Source organism: Trematomus bernacchii, unplaced genomic scaffold (assembly GCF_902827165.1).
Source record: "Trematomus bernacchii unplaced genomic scaffold, fTreBer1.1, whole genome shotgun sequence".
In the NCBI taxonomy this organism is placed as follows: domain Eukaryota; kingdom Metazoa; phylum Chordata; class Actinopteri; order Perciformes; family Nototheniidae; genus Trematomus; species Trematomus bernacchii.
Window position 1 is genome coordinate 291,293 of NW_022987682.1, and position 25,833 is coordinate 317,125.

At 46.1% G+C, this 25,833-nt stretch overlaps 1 protein-coding gene and 1 pseudogene across 1 annotated transcript in view; one reads left to right on the forward strand and one right to left on the reverse strand.

Moving 5' to 3' along the window:
• LOC117487666 (interferon-induced very large GTPase 1-like) overlaps positions 1-25,833 on the forward strand; it is a 339,011-nt gene that overhangs the window by 289,491 nt on the left and 23,687 nt on the right. The window lies entirely within an intron of this gene.
• Positions 1-25,833, reverse strand: part of LOC117487670 — a 259,379-nt pseudogene that overhangs the window by 201,368 nt on the left and 32,178 nt on the right.

A 25,833-nucleotide genomic window follows, 5' to 3' on the forward strand; every position in this document is an offset into this window, starting at 1 on the left:
GAGCGGGAGCAGAAAAGGGAAACCGGAGCTGAACCAGAAAAGCTCTAGCTAGGAGCTAGAAAGGGAAAAGCGCTGGTGTGAAAGCCGCATTTGAGAAGCACTGGAATAGAGGACAGAGAGAGTAATGAACAGGAAGAAGACAGAGAGACTAAAGAAGATGGAAGATAGGGTGCAGGTTATGGAAAGGAGAGAGACATGGAAAATGAATGTTGACAATGTTTTGTGATAATTGTAGCCTCTTCTGCATGTCCAGATCATTAATAGAAACAATCAACTGATTCTTATGCATTACACTTTCAAAATAATAACTGACATGGTTTGAAATCAATATATTATCCAATTTGTGACCCCCCACAGGACTTAAAAAGCACCTAACTAGATCATGAAAACTCCCCGGAGCGGAGCAAGGCGATGAAATTTAAAGGGGACCTATCATCCAAAATGCACTTTTGTACGTCTTTTATACATTAATATGTGTCCCCGGTGTTCCAGGGAACTCACCAAGTGTCAGAAAACACAACCCTCTCTATTTTCCTCCATACCCAAATCTCTAAAAAAGGGGCTGCAACGGATCTGATAAAAACTGATCCAGATTTGAACACTGTCCTCACATCAGGACGGTGGCGCTACGGCTATTGGGGCAACTCCACCAATCAGGAGGAGACAGCCACGGACATTGCCGCTCGAAAGCGCTGGAGACGCTGTAGTACATATGCCAGGCCTGTAAGTGGCGCTGTAGTCTGCCACAAAAGCAGCGAAGAAGACTTCCCGCCCATAGTTACCATGGTTACCCTTCTGTTTATTCTCCGCTGTGGCTTTTTTTCTCCCTCCCCGAGGCAAGCGTTTGCTCCCGCTGCAATGCAATCCCTCCCCGTCGAGGCAAGCACTGTAATTCTCTCCGGTTAGTCCACCAGCAGATGACAAACACCCACCTCTCCGCCTCTTCCAAGGAACGAGGGGACCATGCGGCAGAGTTTCAGTTTCAGTTTGTTTCGCGGGTCAAGATGTCCGTTAAAGTTGAAATCTTCCGGACAAAATTAGAAAAGTGCCGGTCAAAGGTCTTCTTTGTTATTTATTGAGCTTTAAAACAAATGAATAACGACTCTATATAATAAAACACAGAGGACGGAGATCTCTTTTTCTCCCCCTCTTCTGACAGCCCAGCAGCTGATCAGAGCACGTCTCCCCTCTCTTGCAGGGGGGCGTGGTCAGCAGAATCAGACCCGTAGACAGCAAACAGCACATAGAGCGAAATGAGGCATGGCTAAAATGCATGATCTGTTTGGTATTTTGAAAACAGAAACGTATAAATATACCTTATATAGGTATGGCCCTACAATATATCATTTAAATATAGCATGATAGGTCCACTTTAAAGGGGACCTATCATGCAAAATGCACTTTTGTACGTCTTTTATACATGAATATGTGTCCCCGGTGTTCCAGGGAACTCACCAAGTGTCAGAAAACACAACCCTCTCTATTTTCCTCCATACCCAAATCTCTAAAAAAGGGGCTGCAACGGATCTGATACAGACTGATCCAGATTTGAACACTTCTATGTCGTCACAGAAGTGGCGCTACGGCTATTGGGCCAACTCTCCACCTATCAGGGGAATGTGGGGTTGGGCCACAGCCGGCCATTGTCGCTCGAAAGCGCTGGAGACGCTGTAGTACATATGCCAGGCCTGTAAGTGGCGCTGTAGTCTGCCACAAAAGCAGCGAAGAAGACTTCCCGCCCATAGTTACCATGGTTACCCTTCTGTTTATTCTCCGCTGTGGCTTTTTTTCTCCCTCCCCGAGGCAAGCGTTTGCTCCCGCTGCTTTAATTCAATGCAATCCCTCCCCGTCGAGGCAAGCACTGTAATTCTCTCCGGTTAGTCCACCAGCAGATGACAAACACCCACCTCTCCGCCTCTTCCAAGGAACGAGGGGACCGTGCGGCAGAGTTTCAGTTTCAGTTTCTTTCGCCGGTCAAGATGTCCGTTAAAGTTTAAATCTTCCGGACAAAATTAGAAAAGTGCCGGTCAAATGTCTTCTTTGTTATTTATTGAGCTTTAAAACAAATGAATAACGACTCTATATAATAAAACACGGAGGACGGAGATCTCTTTTTCTCCCCCTCTTCTGACAGCCCAGCAGCTGATCAGAGCAAGGCTACCCTCTCCTGCAGGGGGGCGTGGTCAGCAGAATCAGACCCGTAGACAGCAAACAGCACATACTGTAGAGCGAAATGAGGCATGGCTAAAATGCATGATCTGTTTGGTATTTTGAAAACAGAAACGTATAAATATACCTTATATAGGTATGGCCCTACAATATATCATTTAAATATAGCATGATAGGTCCACTTTAAGATAAGAAGCAGCATTTTACGGCGCGCTATGCATGGGGCCGCCTTGACGGGGTTTCCCGACTTGTCGTTGCAGTAAATTAAAGGGTGTTTCATGTTGTCGTTGCTTTGGACCTTCTTAATCTACCTTCTTTGGGGGCCCCCTTCTGTTCCGGGGCCCCAAGCAGTTGCCTGCCTTGCCTGCCTTGCCAGTGGCGGCACTGGTCATCCCCTGTATTCCTCGACTACGGTGTGGGAGCCACGCAAAGTTCAACAAGGCTATTGGAAGCCTTTAAAACTATTGTAGGTATCAATAAAGGAAAAAAACAACATCAATCACAGACAAAGAAATTGTTTCCTACCTTTATGGGGTAACCATGGTAAAATGCTGTTCTTGATTCCCACAGTCTTTAAATTACTCTATATGCAATATTTAGTTATAAGTACATTTGTCCTGAGTCAACAGCTCTGCTCTTCTCTGGGAATGCAACATTCCAATGGGTGTGTCCTTTTCAAACCTGGTCTCACCAGAATGCGTGACTCCACCACGACTCCTTAACCCCGCAGTGCGTGGTGGAGTCACGAACTTTGCTATATTTACGTGTCTGCACCACGCAAACAACCCCAATGTAAAGTGAATGAGGCTCCTTTGTCGTGATGCACACACGCATTTCTACAACGTCCAGCAGTGAGCTTTTATTCTATAAAACGTTTTTAAAATCTACTTTATAGCTTGTAGTAACTCACGGGAGGCTTCACTGCACTGGCTTCCAATTCGGTTCCGAATTGATTTTAAACTCCTTTTATTTGTTTTTAAAGCACTAAATGGGCTGGCTCCGGCCTATATAGCTGAACTCCTCCAGCGCTACACCCCAACAAGAGCTTTAAGGTCTGCTGACCAGCTGTTGCTGATAGTGCCCAAGACCAGGCTCAAAACCCGAGGGCACCGAGCCTTCGCAGCAGCTGGCCCCAGGCTCTGGAACACTCTGCCCCTCCATGTGAGGTCGGCCCAGACCCTAGGGGTTTTTAAATCTACTCTTAAGACACACTTCTTCTCCCTGGCCTTTTAGTCAGAGCGGAGCACGACTCCTGACTTTTCCCTGTGTTTTTTTTTTTTAAATATCTGTTGTAATTTATTGTCTTTTATTGTGATTATAGAAATGTGTTTTTATGTGATTGTAGTTATAATCATTCATAATCATTTTTATTTTTCGTCAGAATGTATTATGGTGCATTATTTACCAATTTTTGTTCTCAAAAAACAGTGCATTGTGTGTTTATTAAATTAGTTAGTTTTTAAGGAAGGCCAGAGCTTCAGTTGTGTCAAATAGATTGTTCCCTTTAGTTAACGTTATTTAAAAGATAATTATATTCCTATTTGATGTCCCCTTTATTGTATTACGGATGCAGAGAGCAATGTGAGGATTTTACACCCGGAAGTAAGTATTCTCCTTACTGTCGATTGATTTTACAGTGATATCTGCACTACTCATCAACTCAAAAACACCAGATTATCCTTGTTAATTACACAACATTGATTGGTTTAAATTGTGTACAATACTTTTGTATTTTTCCCCTTCGATTCGGAGAAACAAATATTTTTTCGGAGTTTAGGATGGCAGAAGACACTACACTACCCAGAATCCTCAGCTATCGTTTGGGACTACACCGTGGGCCGTTCTCATTTCATCAAATTCCCCTCCTCGACTCCTATCCTCGAGACTTAGTCCCGCCCACAGGAGATGCGAGCGGAGGAGCCGAGGAGGGGAACCGAGGAGAGAGGAGGGGAAGCAGCAGGCGGTTAGAGAAATGAGAACTCCTCTCCTCTGAGCGGTCATTTTAAAGAGACGTCCATTAATGATGACAGGAGGCACAGCAGCACTCTGTCTGATGGACAGATGTGTTCATGGCGACTTATATATTTACTTTTAATTCATTCACAGTGCGGTATAATGAGGCAATAACAGGCTACAGATGCGGACACACACACACACACACACACACACACACACACACACACACACACACACACACACACACACACACACACACACACACACACACACACACACATATATATATTTATATAAATATATACAATTTCAGAATCAAACAGAGCACTCTCATAATAACGTAACACTATCAGAGACTGGATATATCCTACAATGAGGAAAATCAATTACGGGCCAAAAGTTTTATTTACAAGTATTACAAGTAAGCAGAGGACACCAAACCAACTGAGACCTGTCTGTCCGCTGCCTCTACGCACACACTGTACCACACACACCTACACCACACACACGCACCTACAGCTCCTAAAGCATATCATCAGGCTACAGCCGTTGTGTATTTTATTATGTGAAGCACTAAATGGTTTTAAAAAAATATCGACTCTTTGTTTGTAGATATCTACTAAACTAAAGCAAATAAAGAGAGTAGGCCTGTTATACTGAGTGATATATATTATACACACTGCTCTGCTTTCTGCACGGACCTCACAGCTGTTCTCACTGGAAACATCGCGTCGCGATGAAAGCAGTTAATAAAATAATATCCAGGGGATGCATGCAGAGCTGTCATTGGCTGAGATAAGTCCGGCCGTGCGTCACGACTCTTTGAAACATCTCTGTTCCCGGAAATGCATCCACGAAGGAGCCGTGGAGGACCGTGGAGGACCCATCAGTGTATCCTCGGTTAGAGCTCCTCCAGAGAGCCTCCTCGACGCTCGGGTTGCGGTCGAATAGTCCATTTAGCTTAGGAACCTTCCTAACGGAGTGAAATGACCCGGAAGTCCCTCAGTGGCAGCCATGATAAGTGTCGTTCGAATTCTCTAAATTAAAAGGAAAGGAGGTTTCAAACTTCCTTTATAACCTCCTTTAGCTTAGGAACCACTGGACCTCCCTAACCGAAAGGAGAGGAGAACATGCTGCCCCACAATGCCTTGCGGCCGCGGCATTTGCCGTCACACAACAGTCGGCCGTTCACGGAAACAACCGATTATGAACGAGAAATGATATCATGAAAGTTACGGTGCTTATTAAGCATTTTAAAACGTATGTGGTAAGTTGCCAAAGTGCTTTGTTTTGAACGTTCATCAGTATTATAATCAAAAAGAGAAATATGAACGTTAGTTTTTACTGAAATGATCAAATAAAGTCAACATTTCACAGTCTTTACTGAGCTGTGTGGGGTTTGTTCAACTTTTAAAAGATGTTTGAATGGTGATATACACAGTGATAGATGTTAAGGACTAAAGTTTATAATAAATACATTTGTATTGATTTTAAGATCTTTTCATACAATCATACGTATTGGGATCATTTGTATTAATGTGGACCGGAGGGAGAGGGTGACGAGCATAAGTTTCACTTTCCTTTTTTATTTCAATTCCAACTTTGGTCATGAAGAATATGTTTCTCTGTTGTCCCCGTTCATAAAGCATAAAACAACAGCATCAGAGCACGGTGCAGAGTCTCTAGATGAGTTTACAGTAGTCCCTCGTTCTTATTAAACATCCATGTTGTAGTCCGCTGTATAGAAAACTGTAGTTTCCATAGTTTCCCCACCGCAGCAGGCGCACATTTATGACCTCCGCTGGCGCATCATAAACACGTCGGATAGTGAAAGTGCAGTCGGATTCTCTAAAGTACCGCAGTCTCTTCTCCTAAATCATTTTGAATTCTCCTATCCACTATCCCTTAACCCCATGACGTTTCACTCCGAGGTCAAGGAATAGACGATAGGGTTAGAACTTAGGAGCTGTTTTTTTGGAGTATTCGACCGCAACCCCGGTCCTCGATGTGCATTTAGAGAAATGAGATGTCCTTCAACATGGCGCGCTAAAATTCATTTCCGGGTCACTACCGGAGGACCGAGGAGTCGAGGAGTCGAGGAGGGGGATTTGATGAAATGAGAACGGCCTTGTGTGCTTTGCTTGACAAACCCCGTGATTAGTCTTCAAGCTCTGTGATTGGATGTTGGAGTGGCAGTGCGCGAAGTTTACACCGAGCGTCAAACAGCAGTTTGAAATGGAATGAAACCCATCGACGGCACACTATTCAAAACAGGAATCGAACGTTTCCTACCCCCCCCCCCCCCCTTAGGTCACAGGCTCTTCCAACAGTGCAACACAATAAAGCAGATACACAGAAAAACTAAATTGAAAAGTAAATACAAAAAGTAAAATAGTAAAAAGTGAAATAGTGCAATAAGAGTCTATATACAAGTGATTGGAATATGATATATTAGACAAATAATTTCTAAGTAGCAGCCAGATGAATGTTATGGATGTTGTTTCAAAGTTCAGGTGTTTAATAGTCTTATAGCCTGTGGGATGAAGCTGTCTCTGAGTCTGGTGGTTTTAGTCCGGATGCTGCGGTACCGCCTGCCAGACGGCAGCAGAGAGAACAGTTTGTGGCTGGGGTGATGGGGGTCTTTTATAATCCTGAGGGCTTTCTTTAAGGTTAACCTGGTATTTTTACTCCACTACATTTATTTTAGTTACTTTGCAGATTCTGATTAATGATGTGAAATATAAACAACCCTTAAATCAGACTTTAGTTACACCTGAGTAAAATTCAGGGAAAGGTGATTGTCAAGTGCCAACAATCAGGCAAGATATGTGGTAGTTGGTGCTTGAGAAGACTAAACATTTATCTGCAGATCTCTATAAAGTATATTCATTACTCGTTATTCTCTACTAATAGTTAAAAATTGTATGGCTATTTTGCACATCCCTTTCAAGATTTCAAGATTTTCTAAGGTTTATTGACATATCATATACACAACTACGGTGTAGTTATGCAATGAATGAAAAACTTGGGTCACAGGTTCCTCAACAGTGCATTACAAGACAATTATCAATATGTGTGTATACCTCCACCATTAAACTGTCAAATTCTGCACATTTCTTATACTATCTACATACATAAGAGTATAATTAATGTGCATAATCAGTTAAAATAAGTGCTTCAACATAGTTAACATTGCAGGAAAGCAATATATTAGACGTTAAGTACTTTGTCAGGCTTAATATTTATCTGTAAATACCCCCAAAGACCTTAACCTAAAGCATTCTAATGTGTTAATAAAGGTTAATTAGTTTGTCTGTTTTGCACATCCTCATATTAATATCTTTGTACATCCGGCACTAAACTGTTTTATTGTAGAGATCACTTACAGTATCTTCTTGATTTTTTATATTCTATATTTCTATCATTGACATTCTACTTTCACCCTATGAAAGTATGTACTCTTAATATTTTTTTCATCAAATAACATTATTCAACAAAAATAACATTATTCAACAAAAATAATTCAATAACGTGCTTTAACCACTAGGCGGTGCACACAAGGTACACACAGCATACTAATAATAACTTTGTATGTATAAGGACACTTATGTATGTATAACATCTGAAGATGTGTAGTTTTATTCATGTTTTTACATAATTGTACAGGATATTGCTATACTATTTCTCATGTTTTACTTCTAATATCTGATTTGTAAAACATCACAGACAGAAAGGTATATCCGTCATTTAATGGTAAGCTATTGAAATTGTGATTCCATAGATGTGTCTCCCATCACCCAAATCCCCTGACTATTCTCTCAACTCAGTATTTACATTCTTATATTCAAAGAAAATCAGTAATATCTTTAAGTCCTTTTCTATCAGCTGTGCACCGTTATGGTGTAAATATAACCAGGGGTGCACACAACTTTCTCAGATGAGTACCTGGAGTCAGTGTCAACGGGGGGGGGGGGGGGTGGGGGTGTTAGTGGAGTACAGCGTTTCGCAATTGTCAACGGGGGGGCGGAGTACAGCGTTTCGCGATTGTCAACGGGGGGGGGGGAGTACAGCGCTTCGTGACCACGTTGTGATCAGCTGTTTTAGCTGCTGTACAGACCGACGTTAACAGCAGCCCTGTCTGTGCACAAGGGGACCGACTCTGTCGTCCGGTGATCTAACCGCCTTCTGGAAAAGCTTCACAAGTACGTCGGTACGCAAATGCGCTTTGTGACACAAGTGACGGTACGCATTTCAGATTGTTGCCGCGCATGCGTACCTGCGTACCAGTTATGTGCACCCCTGAATATAACCTATCTACCAATTGGATCAAATATAAAAGTCAGCCGAATTACTATTGATACTGCAAGGAGACGTATTTTGTGAAAATAAATGTAAGATATTGTGTAATTGTTGATATATTTATGATCCACGTCACATATTCAGTTTCGGCGGCACTTCTTCCTGTTTGTCCAGAAGTCTTCTCATCAGGGCTCTATAAATAAAGAACTACGGCAGATGTGTAATATTTAATGAAGCCGAACCGTGTATTACAATGCCGTTATGTGATGACTTCCAAAGAGAAAAGCAAGAACACTCGGAATAAAGTATTATTTTATTTTTAAATGTTTTCGGATTTCACATCGCATAAACACCATCTCCCAACGTGCATTGCGGCTAAAACTTCCAATCAGCGAGCTGAGGATCTTTCCTTCATCTGTTTCCGGTATTGTTCCTGTAATGAGAGTTCACATTTATGCTACATTGAAGGGTGGAATTGACTACACATCTTCAGAAACATAATTTGCTTCAGATATACTGTAACTCATAGCAATATTGTAACCATTAAGAAAAGCCAACTGCATTAAAAACCCAGTTAACAAACACTAGGTAAAGTATTTTCCTTCAGTAATGAAGATGTAATTCCAATGTAGACACACCTGGGGTCGCTGTTCAGTCTGTTACGCTGAGCCATGCATTGTCTGGAATGGGGGGTTACGTATTGTAACCCTAGTTATATAAGCACAGGCGGAGCCCTCTACTGGACTCTATGGGTACTACTCTCTATCATGCTGTGCGTGCTTTCACCTACTGAATTTACATAAAAGTAGCCGGCCAATCGGGGCGAGCCTACCTGAATGCGCTATATCTCACACAGGCTCCCCGGGAGGAGGAGCCCCGATGTATAAACGCCCTGTCGTCCGACAACATCGACCCACCACACTGTCCCTGACCGGCTTTTGGCTAACATCCACTGCATCCCCACTTCCTCCCATCCGGTTGTAACCGTGGAGAAGTCGGGGCCGCAACTTGGATAAGGCACACTCACACACGCTTACCTCGTGTAGAGTGTGCATGGAAAAAATTGTGCGGAGACTCCGTCTGGAGCCTACCGCACACCATGTTCCCCAGGTCCCTCAGGAGCATGGGAAAACATAAGTGCACCACGTCCCCCACACTCACACACGCTCCGTGTAGAGTGGGCATGGACACTAGTGAGGAAGGTTCTCCCCCCTATGTCCAGGGGGGGGGGGGTCAGATACCTGCTGACCCCCAGCCACCCCCCCTCTCACCAGTCATGCGTTGCCTCGGCAAGCACAGACGACGAGAAGGAGCCAGACATGTCCAGGAGATAACATTTTATGAAGGGGCCTGGCGTAGACCAAGACGCCGCCGTGCATATATCTTCTACACTCACGCCGCTGAATAAGGCTGTTGACACAGCCACAGCCCGTGTAGAATGTGCACAGACCCCAGTGGGGAGGGCTCTCCCCGCCCGCCCATAGGCATGCATAATGCACCCGCATAGCCATGTTAGGCGCTTCTTGGAGAGAGCTTTTCCAGCCACACCATCCCCAAAGCACACAAACAGCTGTTTAGTGCGTCTAATGGCAGCCGTGCGCTCTACATAGCATGCTAGCGCACGCACTGGGCAGAGGAGGTGCAATTTAGCCTCCCTGGCCCCAATATGGGGTGGAAGATTAAAGCCACCTAACTGAATAGCCCTTGATCTGAATGAACTTCTGATACTCTTAGGAGTAAAGGAGGGGTTCGGCCTGAGTGTCGCCCCGCTACGGTCACCCCGGATCAAAAGACAACTTGGGTGTACCGACAGAGTGGTCAGCTCGGACACTCTTTTAGCTGAAGTCAAGGCAAGTAGCAATGCTGTCTTCCATGACAGTGCTTTCAGGGAGGAAAGCTCCAGAGGCTCAAATGGTTCTGTGACCCGAGCCTTGAGCACCAACGGCAGGTCCCACTGTGGGGCGGAGGCATGCACTACCGGGCGCTGCCTCCTGACCCCCTGCAAAAACCCGCGCCATAAGCGGCTGACTGAAGGCTGACCTGCCTCCAAATCCCTCATGGCAGGACGAAATGGCTGCTGCATACACCTTAATTGTGGAATGAGCCAGCCACCTGTCCACCAGTATCTGTAAGTAGGTAAGAATAGAGCCCAGTGTGCACGACAGAGGCTCTAGACTCCTTCCTTCACACCATCGCCGGAATCCCGCCCACTTTGGCCTGTAACAAGCTGTGGTGGATTCTGCTCTTGCTGCTTGGATAGTCTGAATAACGTTATCAGACAGCCCCACCTGTCTCAGCCTGTCCCTCTCAGGAGCCAAGCCTGGAGAGGTTGGCCCAGAGTGGGTAACGCCCCTATTGCACCTGCTTCCTGAGACAGCGCTCCCCAGACCTGAGGAATCGCCCAGGGCTGGCCCACCATCATCTGTGTTATCCCCGCGTACCATGGCGCCAGGCGGCGATCTGGGGCCACCAGGATGATTGACAGCTGTTCCCGCCTCACCTTCTCCAGGAGGGGGGGATAAGGTGCAGCGGTGGAAAGGCGTAAAGCAGCTTTCTTGGCCATGGCTCGTGTGCAAATGCGTCGACCCCCAAGGGCGGGTTGTCCCACCGAGCCAGGGAGAACCACAGGGCACAGTGGCTGTTGCGCCGATTGGCGAACAGGTCCACCTCTGCTCTCCCGAACTGAGTCCAGACCTGCTTCACCTCCTCCGGGTGAAGCCTCCACTCGTCTGGCAGGGGTCCGCCTCTTGACATGAGGTTGGCCCCCCCGTTCTCCCGTCCCGGGATGTGCAGGGCCCTTAGAGACAACACAATCTGTGAAACCCACAGCCACAGGTTCTCTGCTGCGGTCAACAAGGCTATTGAGCGGACTCCGCCCTGCCTGTTGATGTACGCCACTGTGGTGCGGTTGTCGCTCCCTACTAGCACATGTTTGCCCTGTATTAAGGGTTTGAAGTGCTGTAGGACCAACATCACTGCTTGCAGCTCCAGGAGGTTGCTGTGCCGCGCCTCTGCCAGAGGCCAGCAACCACCCACAGCTCTCTCTAGGCACGTCCCCCCCCCATCCTGTCACTGAAGCGTCTGTGAAGACTGTGATATAGGAGGTTACCTGCCCCAGTGGAGCTCCCCTCCGCAGATTCTCTGGGGACCCCCAGAATCGGAGGTTGCTCTCTACTGAGCGGGGGGATGGTCACCAGACGTCGTTTGTGTCTTAAGATCTAAACGAAGGCCGGTAAACCACCTTTGCATGCGACGTGCATGCAGCAGTCCGAGTGGCACTACGGAGTGAGCAGCCGTCATGAGACCCAAAGTCTGCATGATGATCAAAGCTGTCACCGTCGCCCCCTGACGCAGCCTGAAGACTGCCCGCAGCAGGGATGCCTGTCTGCTTTCTGTCAGGGTGACACGTAGTCTGCCTGCATCGAGCATCACCCCCAGATATTCTACCTGCTGGTGAGGTATGGGGGAGCTCTTCTTCCAATTGACCGCAACTTCTTTTTCAACCCAACTTGGTTTGGTGTAGGATCAATTGGGCTGTGTGAAACATTGCCCATTCCCATTCCCTGGACCTGGCCATGACTATGAGGTTGTCCCTCATGCCATGGTCCCGCAGATAGGGAGTAGCCGAACAGCAGTCTGTTGTACTCGTAGGCTACCCCCTGGAAGGCAAAACGCAAATACTTTCTGTGTCTTGGAGCAATTTCGCCATGAAAGTAAGCGTTCTTCAGGTCGATGGTTGTGAACCAATCGCCTGGCTGCACCTGTCCCAGTAACTGTTTCATAGTTAACATATGGAACTTCTTGCATGCAATGTGCTGGTTCAGGCATTGAAGATCCAGAATGGGCCTGAATTCTCCTGTCTTCTTGGGAACCAGGAAGTACAGGGAATAGTGCCCCTTCTCTCTGACTTGAGAGTGCACATGCCGAGAGGAAACCTATCTCCTCCTGGGATGACAGATTTGCCACTCTCATGCCTCTGAACAGAGGAGGGATGATGCAAAACTGGAGTGAATAACCCAGTCTCAGTGTCCTGTCCATTCGCTCTGTTAATACACCACTGCTTTTCCATTCCCCATAACATTGTGTTAGGGGATGTGCAATCAGCTGCGGAGCCGCAACTATGAAGCTGTGGTACTCTCTGGTGGTCCACTCCGCCGTCAAACCCTCTATAAAAGGAAGTTTGACCCATGGGGGGCTGAAACAGAAAGGGCCGTTTTTCCATAATGCAGTTTCCACTCAGAGAAAAAGACGGCCGATTTTTCACTGAGGTCCCTGAACGCACCACGGCACGCTCCCGTGAGAGCGCGCGCTCCGCCATAATGCTGTTTTCTCTTAGAGAGAAAGAGGCATTAATCGGAGCTTCTTCTGTCCATGAACGCACCGCGGACTGAATGCATTTTACACACACATATCACTCTAGAACTAGAGTTACACTGCGTAACCCACTTTTCTTCTGCGGAGGTCCCTGAACGCACCGCGGCCACTCTCACGGGGGCCGCGCCTCATAATGGGTATCCAATTAACATCGTATGAAAACGGCCTTGCCGATCTCAACGAGACATTATGGGAAAATGTGGAATTGTGGAGAGATATGACTCTTACTCTGGGATAAATGCAATCGTTTTTACTAAATGCATTTTTCACACACACATCACTCTAGAACTAGGGTTACTATATACGTAACCCACTGTTCTTGCAACAGGGCCTCTTTTCGACTTTCTGTTGAAAGGAAACCTATCTCCTCCCAGGATGATAGATTTGCCTCTCTATTGCCCCTGAATGGAGGAGGGACGCTGCAAACCTGGAGTGAGTAACCCAGTCTCAGCGTCCTGCCCCTCTACTCTGTCAGTACACAGCTGGGCTTCCATTCTCCACAAAACTGTGTTCAGGGGACATGCCAGCAGCTGTGGAGCCACAGCTAAGAAGCTGTAGTATTCTCTGGTGGCCTACTCCGCTGCCAAACCTTCCATAAAAGGGAGTTTTGGCATGGGGGCTGACACAGAAAAAGGGCCGATTTTCTACTGAGGTTCTTGAACGCACCGCGGCAGCTCCCGTGGGGCCGCGGCTCTGTCAAATGCCGTCTCTTTGAAACGGACAAGTGGTAATGTGGAGAGAGATGACTCTTACTCTGGGATAAATGCAATCGTTTTCACTGAATGCATTTCTCACACACACATCACTCTCTTGAACCCGCACAGTGCTTTGACAGCACTACGGTTTTTTATTCCACTCACGTGCACGCGCCCACCTGCTGGCTCCCATACTGGAGTTTACAGAGGGGGCGGGGAGTGTGGGACAGTGTTCTTTCCGCTGGGGATGAGCAAGAAGCAGCCTACTCCTCACCCACGTGACCAAGGAGATCGATCCAAAGAGCCCTTCCGTAAACACGGGGCCTCCCAGGAGATCAACACGGTCCTTTTTGGAAAGTGCCATGCGGCGTGATCGCTCACCGGGATATCACACGGCAGACAACGGCGGCGGCCACGATCAAGCTACAAATAATCGCTCTGATCTGGTGAGGTGGGGGCATCTCCAGCAATGAGCGAGATGCCCAACACACCCGTGTTTATTTGCAGTCACCCTGTCACGCGGTAGCGGACGACATTTGCACTGCTGCATCTTGGTCTTCCCCCTGTTCTTTTATTTGTTTTTATTTGAGGGATGTCTCCCATTCCTCTCTGACACATTCAGTACTGAATAGCCTATCAGAGTGAGTAATGTCGGGTTCTCAATTGCGTGCCCTCTCTCCTGCCTGTCGGCACTTAGAGAGCTGCCCTTTTTTCCCCCTCTTTGATCGTTTTAACAAGTGGGACTTTGGTCTCTACTTTTTATAATGACAGGTAGCCTATTTTAGCCTACTTTTTCATTCCCTGATGGAGAATATTCATTTTTGTAAAGCTACAGATGGAGCGTCTTATTTTGGACAGTTTGAAACGCGAGGGTCGTGATTGGTCCGTGATTGGTCCGTGATCGGCCCGTGATCGGCCCGTGATGAAGAGCCGGCCCCCAGTCTGACTTGATAAATAAATGTAATTATTGTGAAGCCAGCTGCAATGGATCATTGATCCACCAGGGGGTGCAGTGGGGTTCCACACTGGAGTCATGTGAAATCAACTTCGACACAGTAAGATGGATGTACAGTATGTCTGGTACTAATGTATAGTGGATCTTTGTTAAGATCCATATGTCACGGATAGGATCATAGTTTGTGCTAAATAAGACATGTAATCATTTACAAAACATCACCATGTTGTTATTTAACAAAATAATGTTGTTTAGTCGGAAAAAACGAACGAGAGGAAATGCAGCCGGCTCTCGATTTTTAATCCTAATTTAATCATCATCTTCACCACGATCATTTATGTTTATGTTCGCCGAATTGACATTAAATCACTGACAAATATGAATATACTGTATTCAACTTCATTCAAATGTTATTAACGTGCCTAAACTCAGTAATTCACTAAAAATATTTATATTTTAATGGAGCCTTGTCAGGCAGATCAAGATCCGCGTAGCGGAGGGATCTTGATCCCTGGGTGTTATTTTTCCCCATAATGACCAAGTCGCTGCAAATTATCCCGCTTATTACATGGCCACATTCTCAACAAAGTAACGACATGACTCCCAATATTAATTGAAATGCTTTTATGGATTTAGAAAATGTTTTTATTGATTTAAAAAATAGTTGTATGTATTGATTTAAATTGACATGCATCCGCTAAGAAAAATTGTCCGTTGTTACCGTTTTTTAAACAGTCAGAATGAAACGGCAGCTCTCAGCTGTGTGTTTACACACCTAATGGCCCATCAGCCACAGCTCTCTCCCCCCCCTGATCTTTCTTTTCCAACAGTTAAGTTAACTGTAGGTTACTCTGAGTGACAAGCTTACAGTTAGTGAAGTAACACTTTTTTTTTGTGAGTCACGACCTGGATGTTTCATTCTAACATAACGTTCCAAATATGACTGTTTCCACTCGGACTTCAATACAGCAACACCATTGTTTGGTTTCCATGGTAGCATGTCTTTTTAGTAGCGTGCACTCCTTTCCTGTAAATTACAGGTCCAGCCAGGCAAAACAGTAATATGAAATATGAACGTTAGTTTTTAACGGAAATTATCAAATAAAGTCAAAATGTCACAGTGTTTACAAACATTGACCATACCGTTCACCAGCCCCCACCCCCCTATGTTGAGTATAGCCTACTCTTTGTTTAAAACTAATTGGCCATCGGAATGTGTGTGTCCCAACCCCCCCCTGTGATATCTCTTCTCCAGCAGTCTGTAGGTTTGTGTTCGCATATTTATGCTGTCGCAGTTCCTGTTGTTTCTATCGCGCATTGCCGGTATGAAAGGGTCTGTGCCGGAAATATCAAGATAACACGGCAGGGTCCGTTACAGTTTGTTTTCATCTGATTTCAAATAAACAAAGTCTTGGCTTTCAGAATATTAAACTTGTTTCGGCAAATTTAGATGATAAATACAACTATGAAGCTTGTAACGGCATAATTACTTAAGCGGAGAACGGCGTAATTTAACGTTACAGCAGGCATAACAACAGCCGGTGTTTATTTTATTATTATATATAGTCGTTATATTTAAACTTTCACACACGTTGACCGGCGAAAAACTCTGCCCGGTTCACCTACCCCCCTCTGAGTGAATACCTCACTTCACATCTTGTCACAAACTTTTTGGAAGAAAAGACTGACCCAAGATATCTTGGTTTGATTTGGAGAAGGCTTTTAAAGCCTATTGTATACTAACTCTTCCCGTCAAGAATATGAATAGAACTTAGATAGATCACTTTACATTTCTGCGAATGAATAGCTACAAATATGTATTTCTTAATAAACTAAATAGGCCACCATTGGTAGCAGTTCTCATTATATACTTCTCAGTAACTGCTCCCCTTAAATTAAATGTATTCTGTAGATTTTGGGGATTCATTAATGCATTTATTGCCATCACCATGCTTTTTCAAGACTCTTTTAAATTCTATCATTTTATAAGGACTTTTCAATGTTCGACATCGCGTGAAACAGAGGATTTCGACATTCTGTATTCCTTGCTTACTTCCTTAAACCTTTTCTCCTCCTTATCTCTTTCATGACTTTTTATTTAATGCCGGTGTTTATTTTATTATTATATATAGTCGTTATTCATTTGTTTTAAAGCTCAATAAGGAAGATTTAAACTTTCACACACGTTGACCGGCGAAAAACTCTGCCCGGTTCCTTCGGCCCCCACCACGTTGAATAAACAGAAGGCTGCTTTTGTGGAGGAAGTTACAGCGCTACGTACGCACATTTAGCTTTCAGTGTTACTGACCTGAGATGTTTTTATTACATGAATTAATTACATTGACCATACCGTTCACCATCCCCCACCCCCCTACTGTATGTTGATTTTTGACATGTAAATGGGAACCTACCCCCCTCTGAGTGAATACCTGTTGTACCTGTCCGGGGCTAAGCCCATAGGACGATGCTCTGATGTCATCACCCTCGCACATTTGTCATATGTTTACAAAAAACGATGTTAACACTTTCTCGTTCTTAATATATGCTATATTTAGGGTCGATATGTGTTGAATTTACTTTAAAATAGCAGATCACTGTGATTCGGCTTAGTGAACGTGTGTCTCTTCCTCCGCGGCTCCTCCGTGCAGAGAGGCCCCCCCCCCGTTGACAATTCACGAGCATCTAACTCTCTCCCCCCTCCCCCGTCGCACCTTCTAACAGAGCCCCCCCACATATAAAATCCCAATTTAACCCCTGGCCTCTGGAGCAGAAATGAAAGAGTTTTAAAAATATTTACGTTTTGGTAAGTTTTTAGGGAAATGTTGTAATATTGCAACGTTGGCCTTAGGTGGGAGCAGAATTTCTGTATTTCTACTCGCATTGTCTGAATAAATATATTGAACAACTAAGGGTTCATTTGCAGGATTGATTGCTTACTTAGCCCTATATCAGTATATAGCATGAATAATAATCACACATCACTCATATTTGTTATGAATAATCATTTATCATTTATTAAATAGTAAGTCGCTTTGGAGAAAAGCGTCAGCTAAATGCAATTTATGAAAGCCTCACTCAGGATTTTTTTAACAAGTGTTTTTATTGCTCTTGGGGCATTAAAAACAAGATTTTAACTTTAGTTTTTTTATATAATATCTGCATTTTCTCTTGTGAAAAACTAAGTCTTAGTTTGGCCATAGTTATTTAATATATAGCGCCATCTCCTGGTTAAATCCTGAAATTGAAAATCTGGCAACGCCCTCTTGGAAAATAGTGGGAGGGCTTAACATTCCCAGATACTGGTCTTTGGCAGGTCTTAGGCAGGTAACTGGCTGGTAGTAGGCAGGAAGCTGTATGCTGGAGTCTGAAATAAGATGCTCCATCTGTATATTCCCATGGAATGTGATGCTCCATTATGCATGGCGAAATGGACATGGGTTATTAATTGAGTAGGTGTGTTTTGTGCTTCTGGTAACGGATGGACCAGTGGGGCGTAGACTACATCCTGCTTCGCCCTTAACCCAATAGCGATAGCCTTAGAGGGCGAAGCCTTATACGATATAGAACTGGGGTTACGTACTGTAACCCAGTTTCTATGAGTATAAGAGTTCGGGCCCCACTGGCTCCGCGAATAGCTGAAGAAAAGCTGTTTCTGTGTGTGGGAGCAGATTGTTGGGCCTACTTCCTATTTATTTATACGGTGAGTCCGTAGGTGGGGCCCACGTCATAGGTGGGCGTGGATTAAGTCTGTCAGTGCTGCACACGTGCAGTGGGATTACCCAATAGCGATAGCCTTAGAGGGCTGTGCCTATACTCATAAAAACTGGGTTACAGTACGTAACCCCAGATAGCTGGTCACAAATATCCTTCAGCAAAGTAACACACTCTGTCACTCTGGTTGCCCTCTTATGATGCTGCTGTCTTTTAATATATGATTATTTCTCAGTCGCTAGTTCGTTCCTCGCAGATTCTTCAGTCTCATCAGCCTCATCCTTCCATCAGTCCCCTGCAGTCAACGCATCAGCCTCTAGCTGTTACGCTTCCCGAGAAGTGACTGGAGATGAGAACCCGCTACGCAAACACTAGACGGAGACAGTGGTGAAGTGTCAAACAATAGTCTTTATTTGACCACGGCACAGGCAAGGTGTAGAGAGGAGCTCAGAGAAGACAGACGTGGAGCTGGATAGCTCAGGGGGAGACGGAGGTGCGGAGATGCACGGAGGAAGCACCGGCGTGGAGAGCCGGAGATCCAGAGCTGGCGAATGTAGACAGGATGAGCTGGTGTGCGTGGAGGCACGGAGGAAACACCGACGAGGAGAGCCGGGCATCCAGAGCTGGCGAATGTAGTCTGGATGAGCTGGTGTGCGCGGAAGCACGGAGGGAACTCAGACGAGGAGTCGGAGGCTGGACGTGGCAAGCAGAGCGGCAGGTGTGTGTAGATCTGGAGACATAAAGATGCAGGGTTAGAAAGGAAACCTTTCACTAGGAGTATCAAAGGGTTTACTAGAATACTGCTAGTAGGCCTGGACGATAGTTTACCACTGAAGAATAAACGAAGAACTGGCGAAGTCTGAGGATGGGAACCAGGGTTTTAAGCAGGTGCAGGTGAGTAGTGGCAATCAGTGAGATGAACAACAGCAGTGGAGATGAGTTGGCGGGAATCAGAATGTAGGTCAGCCACGCCCAGCCAGGAAGACAAACAAACATAGAAGTGGAAAAGAAGGAGGAAGTACTGCAGATCCTCACAGTACCCCCCCCTCAACGGGAGCCTCCTGGCGACCACCAGGCTTGTCTGGATGAGCCCTGTGAAAGGCCCTTATCATTACAGGGTCCAGGACTCGGGAGCGAGGAACCCAGCATCGCTCCTCGAGGCCGTAACCCTCCCAGTCCACCAAATACTGTAAGCCCCTGCCCCGGCGCCTGACGTCCATGAGACGGTGCACTGTGTAGGCAGGATGGTCATCAATGACTCGGGGGGGAGGAGGGGGAACGGCCGGAGGGCTCAAGTCACTGGTGTGAACAGGCTTAATCTGGGAGACATGAAAGTAGGATGGACTCTCAATGTTCTTGGGAAGCTTCAGCCGGACTGCAGAGGGGTTAATAATCCTTTGAATGGAGAAGGGACCAATGAAGCGTGGAGACAACTTCTTCGATTCTGTGAGGAGAGGAATGTTCCTGGAAGATAACCAGACAGACTGACCTGGGACGTAAGGAGGAGCAGCTTGTCTGTGGCGATTGGCCGACTGTTGGTTCCGAGCTGAAGTCAGGAGGAGAGCAGAGCGAGTGTCTCTCCAGATCTTTTGACAACGACGAACATGCTGCTGGACCGAGGGAACGCCTATCATCTGGTCCGTATCCGTCAAGGGGATGAATGGAAGACGGCTTTCAACACTCCCTTAGGTCATTTTGAATACCTAGTCATGCCCTTTGGACTCACTAACGCTCCAGCAGTATTTCAGGCTCTGGTCAACGATGTTCTGCGTGATTTCCTTAACCGCTTTGTCTTTGTTTACATAGACGACATCCTGATTTTCTCCAAAGACCAGGAGGAACACGAGAACCATGTCCGCCTGGTGCTTCAGAGACTGCTGGAGAACAAGCTCTATGTCAAGGCTGAGAAGTGTGAGTTCCACCAGAACCGGATCAGCTTCCTCTGTGTTTAAGTCTCCCTCCGTTTTCTCGCCGCCCAGCGGGCGCACCTCTTCTCACGAGGAGGCTATACAACTGGGTCGCGCTAGACTATCTCTGGAGGAGCGTCAACGTCGGGCGTGTGCTGGCGAATGCATGTATTGTGGCAACGCTGGGCATGTCATTTCCAACTGTCCTGTACGCCCAAACGTGGGAGCTCGTCAGTGAGATTGGGGGTCCTGACGAGTCCACAGCCATCTTCTCTACCTCCATCTTTGTGCCGTTTTCTAATACCCGCCAAGATTTGTGTTAATACTATGACTTTGCCTATCCAAGCTCTCATTGATTCTGGTGCTGAGGATAGTTTTTTGGACCGTGAGTTAGCTGAACAGCTGGGACTCTGCCTGGAGCCGTTAGATGAACCTTTAACAGCCTATGCACTTAATGGACAAATAATCTCCTCTGTAACAGCACAGTCAGCCCCTTTGACATTGATCACCTCCGGCAACCACAGATGCCCCTTTCACACCGGCGCTTTTCCAGCTCCTGCTGGGAGCTAGAGCCTGAAAAGCGCCGGTTTTTCCTGTTCACACCGCAGCGGCGGCGCGTCATAGCTCCGGAATGCGGTTCACTTCCAGCTCCAAAAAGTTGTCGGTCCAGAGGCAAGAGCTTTGGAGCTATGACGCGGCGTCGCTTACGTCTCTTACGTCGAGGCGTGCAGGAAACCTTACTTTGACCATCCGTTCGCTGTTATTGATCATTGTGGAGAGCAGGCAGACGTTTTGTTTGTTATTATAGCAGCTATCGGATGGAATCAATACATGGGCTGTACAGGTTGTCATGTCCGACTATCACAAGTAGAATCATAATGAAAAATACGCCGGTAAAATGTGCCTGTAGAAAACGGCTTAGCAAGTAGTCAGTTTAGCTTCGGTTGCTATGCTAACATCACCCATGTTATACCAGAGAAACTTTCATAACAGCGTTGTGATGCCATACAGCGTCAATTCAGACTGACACCAAACAGCGTCAATTCAGACTGACACACATTCACTTAAGGGGAACTGGGGATATGTATCAGCTGCTTGTGTGACAGTCAGACAGTGAATACTTTAGAGCCGTGTGAGCTAACGGGAGAATAAACTCCCGTTGAAGAGCAGCCAGCACTGCAGCGGTCGGTAAATGCAGCTGAAACACATTAATAAACAATGAACCACGGCACTCTGGAGAAAAGTATAAGGTTGGAGAAGTCGTTATTTAATTTAATCTGGCTTCGTATGATTAAAAGCAACACGATCGTCGACCCGACGCAGTCCCCGGCCCGTTGTTGTTGTGGGAGAAAATCTCTCGGCAGCTCTGGGCGGTGTGAACAGAGCGGGAGCTGAAAAGGGAAACCGGAGCTGAACCAGAAAAGCTCTCGCTAGGAGCTAGAAAGGGAAAAGCGCTGGTGTGAAAGCCGCAAGAGAGCTCATCCAGTTAAAGGTAATCTCTGCACCTTCCACACCTCTGGTATTGGGTTATCCGTGGCTTCGCACCCACAACCCACACATTGATTGGGTCAAGGGAAAGATCATTGAATGGGATCAGCACTGTCTCGCTAACTGTCTGTTATCTGCTGTACCTCCTGTCTCTGTCTCCCCAAACTCTGCTGCTTCTGTAGACTTAACTGGAGTTCCTGCGACCTACCACGACCTGAGATTGGTCTTCAGCAAGGAGAGGGCTCTCTCTCTTCCTCCTCATCGGCCCTACGACTGCTCTATAGATCTGTTTCCTGGGGCTCCTCTACCCACCAGCCGCCTCTACAACCTGTCCCGTCCTGAGAAGGAGGCTATGGAGCTATATATCACGGACTCAGTGGCTGCTGGGATTATTCGTTCTTCCTCCTCTCCCGTGGGTGCCGGTTTCTTCTTCGTTGGCAAAAAGGATAAGTCACTGCGACCTTGCATTGACTTTCGTGGGTTAAACAACATTACTGTTAAAAACAAGTACCCATTACCCCTTCTCACCTCTGCTTTTGAACCTCTCCATGAGGCAACCCTGTTCACCAAGCTTGACCTTAGGAACGCCTATCATCTGGTCCGTATCCGTCAAGGGGATGAATGGAAGACGGCTTTCAACACTCCCTTAGGTCATTTTGAATACCTAGTCATGCCCTTTGGACTCACTAACGCTCCAGCAGTATTTCAGGCTCTGGTCAACGATGTTCTGCATGATTTCCTTAACCGCTTTGTCTTTGTTTACATAGACGACATCCTAATTTTCTCCAAAGACCAGGAGGAACACGAGAACCATGTCCGCCTGGTGCTTCAGAGACTGCTGGAGAACAAGCTCTATGTCAAGGCTGAGAAGTGTGAGTTCCACCAGAACCGGATCAGCTTCCTGGGCTATATCATTAGTCAGGGCAGAGTGGAGGCAGATTCTGGAAAGATCGAGGCTGTGGTCGAGTGGCCAGCCCCTACTACGAGGAGGGAGCTTCAGAGGTTTCTGGGCTTCGCCAACTTTTACCGCCGCTTCATCAGGAACTTCAGTAAGGTTGCTGCACCTCTCTCAAGACTCACCTCTGTCAACATTAAGTTCTTCTGGACCCCAGAGGCTAATGAGGCTTTTCTCAAACTCAAGTCCCTGTTCACCTCTGCTCCCATCCTCATCCAGCCAGACTCTGAGAAGCAGTTTATTGTGGAGGTTGATGCGTCAGACACTGGGGTGGGAGCTGTCTTGTCACAAACTGCTGGTTCTAATAACATCCTTCATCCTTGTGCTTTCTTTTCACGCCGCCTCTCTCCTGCTGAGCGCAATTATGACGTTGGAAACAGGGAGCTTCTGGGAGTAAAGTTGGCATTAGAGGAGTGGAGACACTGGCTCGAGGGCAGCAAGCAGTCATTCCTGGTCTGGACAGACCACAAGAACCTCGCCTACATCCAGTCAGCGAGACGGCTGAACTCTCGACAGGCCAGTTCTTCTGTTACGCTTCCCGAGAAGTGACTGGAGATGAGAACCCGCTACGCAAACACTAGACGGAGACAGTGGTGAAGTGTCAAACAATAGTCTTTATTTGACCACGGCACAGGAAAGGTGTAGAGAGGAGCTCAGAGAAGACAGACGTGGAGCTGGATAGCTCAGGGGGAGACGGAGGTGCGGAGATGCACGGAGGAAGCACCGGCGTGGAGAGCCGGAGATCCAGAGCTGGCGAATGTAGACAGGATGAGCTGGTGTGCGTGGAGGCACGGAGGAAACACCGACGAGGAGAGCCGGGAATCCAGAGCTGGCGAATGTAGTCTGGATGAGCTGGTGTGCGCGGAAGCACGGAGGGAACTCAGACGAGGAGTCGGAGGCTGGACGTGGCAAGCAGAGCGGCAGGTGTGTGTAGATCTGGAGACATAAAGATGCAGGGTTAGAAAGGAAACCTTTCACTAGGAGTATCAAAGGGTTTACTAGAATACTGCTAGTAGGCCTGGACGATAGTTTACCACTGAAGAATAAACGAAGAACTGGCGAAGTCTGAGGATGGGAACCAGGGTTTTAAGCAGGTGCAGGTGAGTAGTGGCAATCAGTGAGATGAACAACAGCAGTGGAGATGAGTTGGCGGGAATCAGAATGTAGGTCAGCCACGCCCAGCCAGGAAGACAAACAAACATAGAAGTGGAAAAGAAGGAGGAAGTACTGCAGATCCTCACACTAGCACACTTCCAGTGTCTGACTCCATATGATTTTGTCCTGATGCTGTAAGGGTGATGCCCCATGATCACAAAATGACCCCTCTAGAGTCTGAGTGCCAAGAACCTCATATTATGTATGTCATTAATGTTACATCACCCATTATAACAATTTGCTTTCCTTTTTTCTCTTCTCTTAAAGGGGACCTATCATGCAAAATGCACTTTTGTACATCTTTTATACATGAATATGTGTCCCCGGTGTTCCAGGGAACTCACCAAGTGTCAGAAAACACAACCCTCTCTATTTTCCTCCATACCCAAATCTCTAAAAAAGGGGCTGCAACGGATCTGATAAAAACTGATCCAGATTTGAACACTTTACTGACGTCAGTAAAGTGGCGCTACGGCTATTGGGCCAACTCTCCACCTATCAGGGGAATGTGGGGTTGGGCCACGGCCGGCCATTGCCACTCGAAAGAGCTGGAGACGCTGTAGTACATATGCCAGGCCTGTAAGTGGCGCTGTCGTCTGCCACAAAAGCAGCTTAGAAGACTTCCCGCCCATAGTTACCATGGTTATCCTTCTGTTTATTCTCCGCTGTGGCTTTTTTTCTCCCTCCCCGAGGCAAGCGTTTGCTCCCGCTGCTTTAATTCAATGCAATCCCTCACCGTCGAGGCAAGCACTGTAATTCTCTCCGGTTAGTCCACCAGCAGATGACAAACACCCACCTCTCCGCCTCTTCCAAGGAACGAGGGGACCGTGCGGCAGAGTTTCAGTTAGGTTTTCTTTCGCCGGTCAAGATGTCCGTTAAAGTTTAAATCTTCCGGACAAAATTAGAAAAGTGCCGGTCAAAGGTCTTCTTTGTTATTTATTGAGCTTTAAAACAAATGAATAACGACTCTATATAATAAAACACGGAGGACGGAGATCTCTTTTTCTCCCCCCTCTTCTGACAGCCCAGCAGCTGATCAGAGCACGGCTACCCTCTCCTGCAGGGGGGCGTGGTCAGCAGAATCAGACCCGTAAACAGCAAACAGCACATACTGTAGAGCGAAATGAGGCATGGCTAAAATGCATGATCTGTTTGGTATTTTGAAAACAGAAACGTATAAATATACCTTATATAGGTATGGCCCTACAATATATCATTTAAATATAGCATGATAGGTGTCCTTTAACTGAATAGCCCTGTCTTTAAGTATAATACAATGTAAAGTCCTTTTCCTGCACCATTTTAAGGCTTCAAAACAGAAATGACACAATAAATGGCCTAGAATTGTTGTTTCATCATTCATCAAAGATAGCAGAGAAACATGCATTATGGAGGGGACTTTGACAGAGGATTACTCACAAAGTACACAGTAAAAGTACCTTATATTTCAGGTAGAAGTCAAAACTAGTACCGAGTCCAACAGTGTCAGTTTCCTTAAGAACTTGTGGTAAAAAATATTTGTATCACTCGTCAAATATAGCAGGAATAATGAAGAGCAGCTGATTTGAAAAAACAAATGCGAGAGGCGGCTGAGTTTTAAAACGTTTTTTTTATATGATTTACTGTAAACGGAATCATCTTTCCGAGAAACCACGTGATCAGTAGGTATGGCCCAATATGAAAGAGAAAGTTACTTCACTTAGCAGTATAAAATGACACGCGTGCCATTGGATTTTTGCATTACCAGAGAAGAGCAGAGCTGTTAACTCAGGACAAATGAACTTATAACAAAATATTGCATATAGAGTATTTTAAAGACTGTGGGAATCAAGAACAGCCTTTCACCATGGTTATTCCATAAAGGTAGGAAACAATTTATTTGTCTGTGATTGATGTTGTATTTTTCCTTTATTGATATGTAACATAGTTTTAAAGGCTTCCAATAGCCTTGTTGAACTTTCCTGCGTGGCTCCCACACCGTAGTAATACAGGGGATGACTGCCTCCAGTCTTCCAGGGCCGAGGCAACAGACTTTGCGGTTCAATAACCCACTCTTAGATAAGGCAGACCGGCAAGCTTTTCCTGGGGAGGCCGTTGTATTTGTGACACAACTAACATGTTATGTAATTCATTCGCAACTTTGTTTTACAGCTAACTGTAACAAACCGT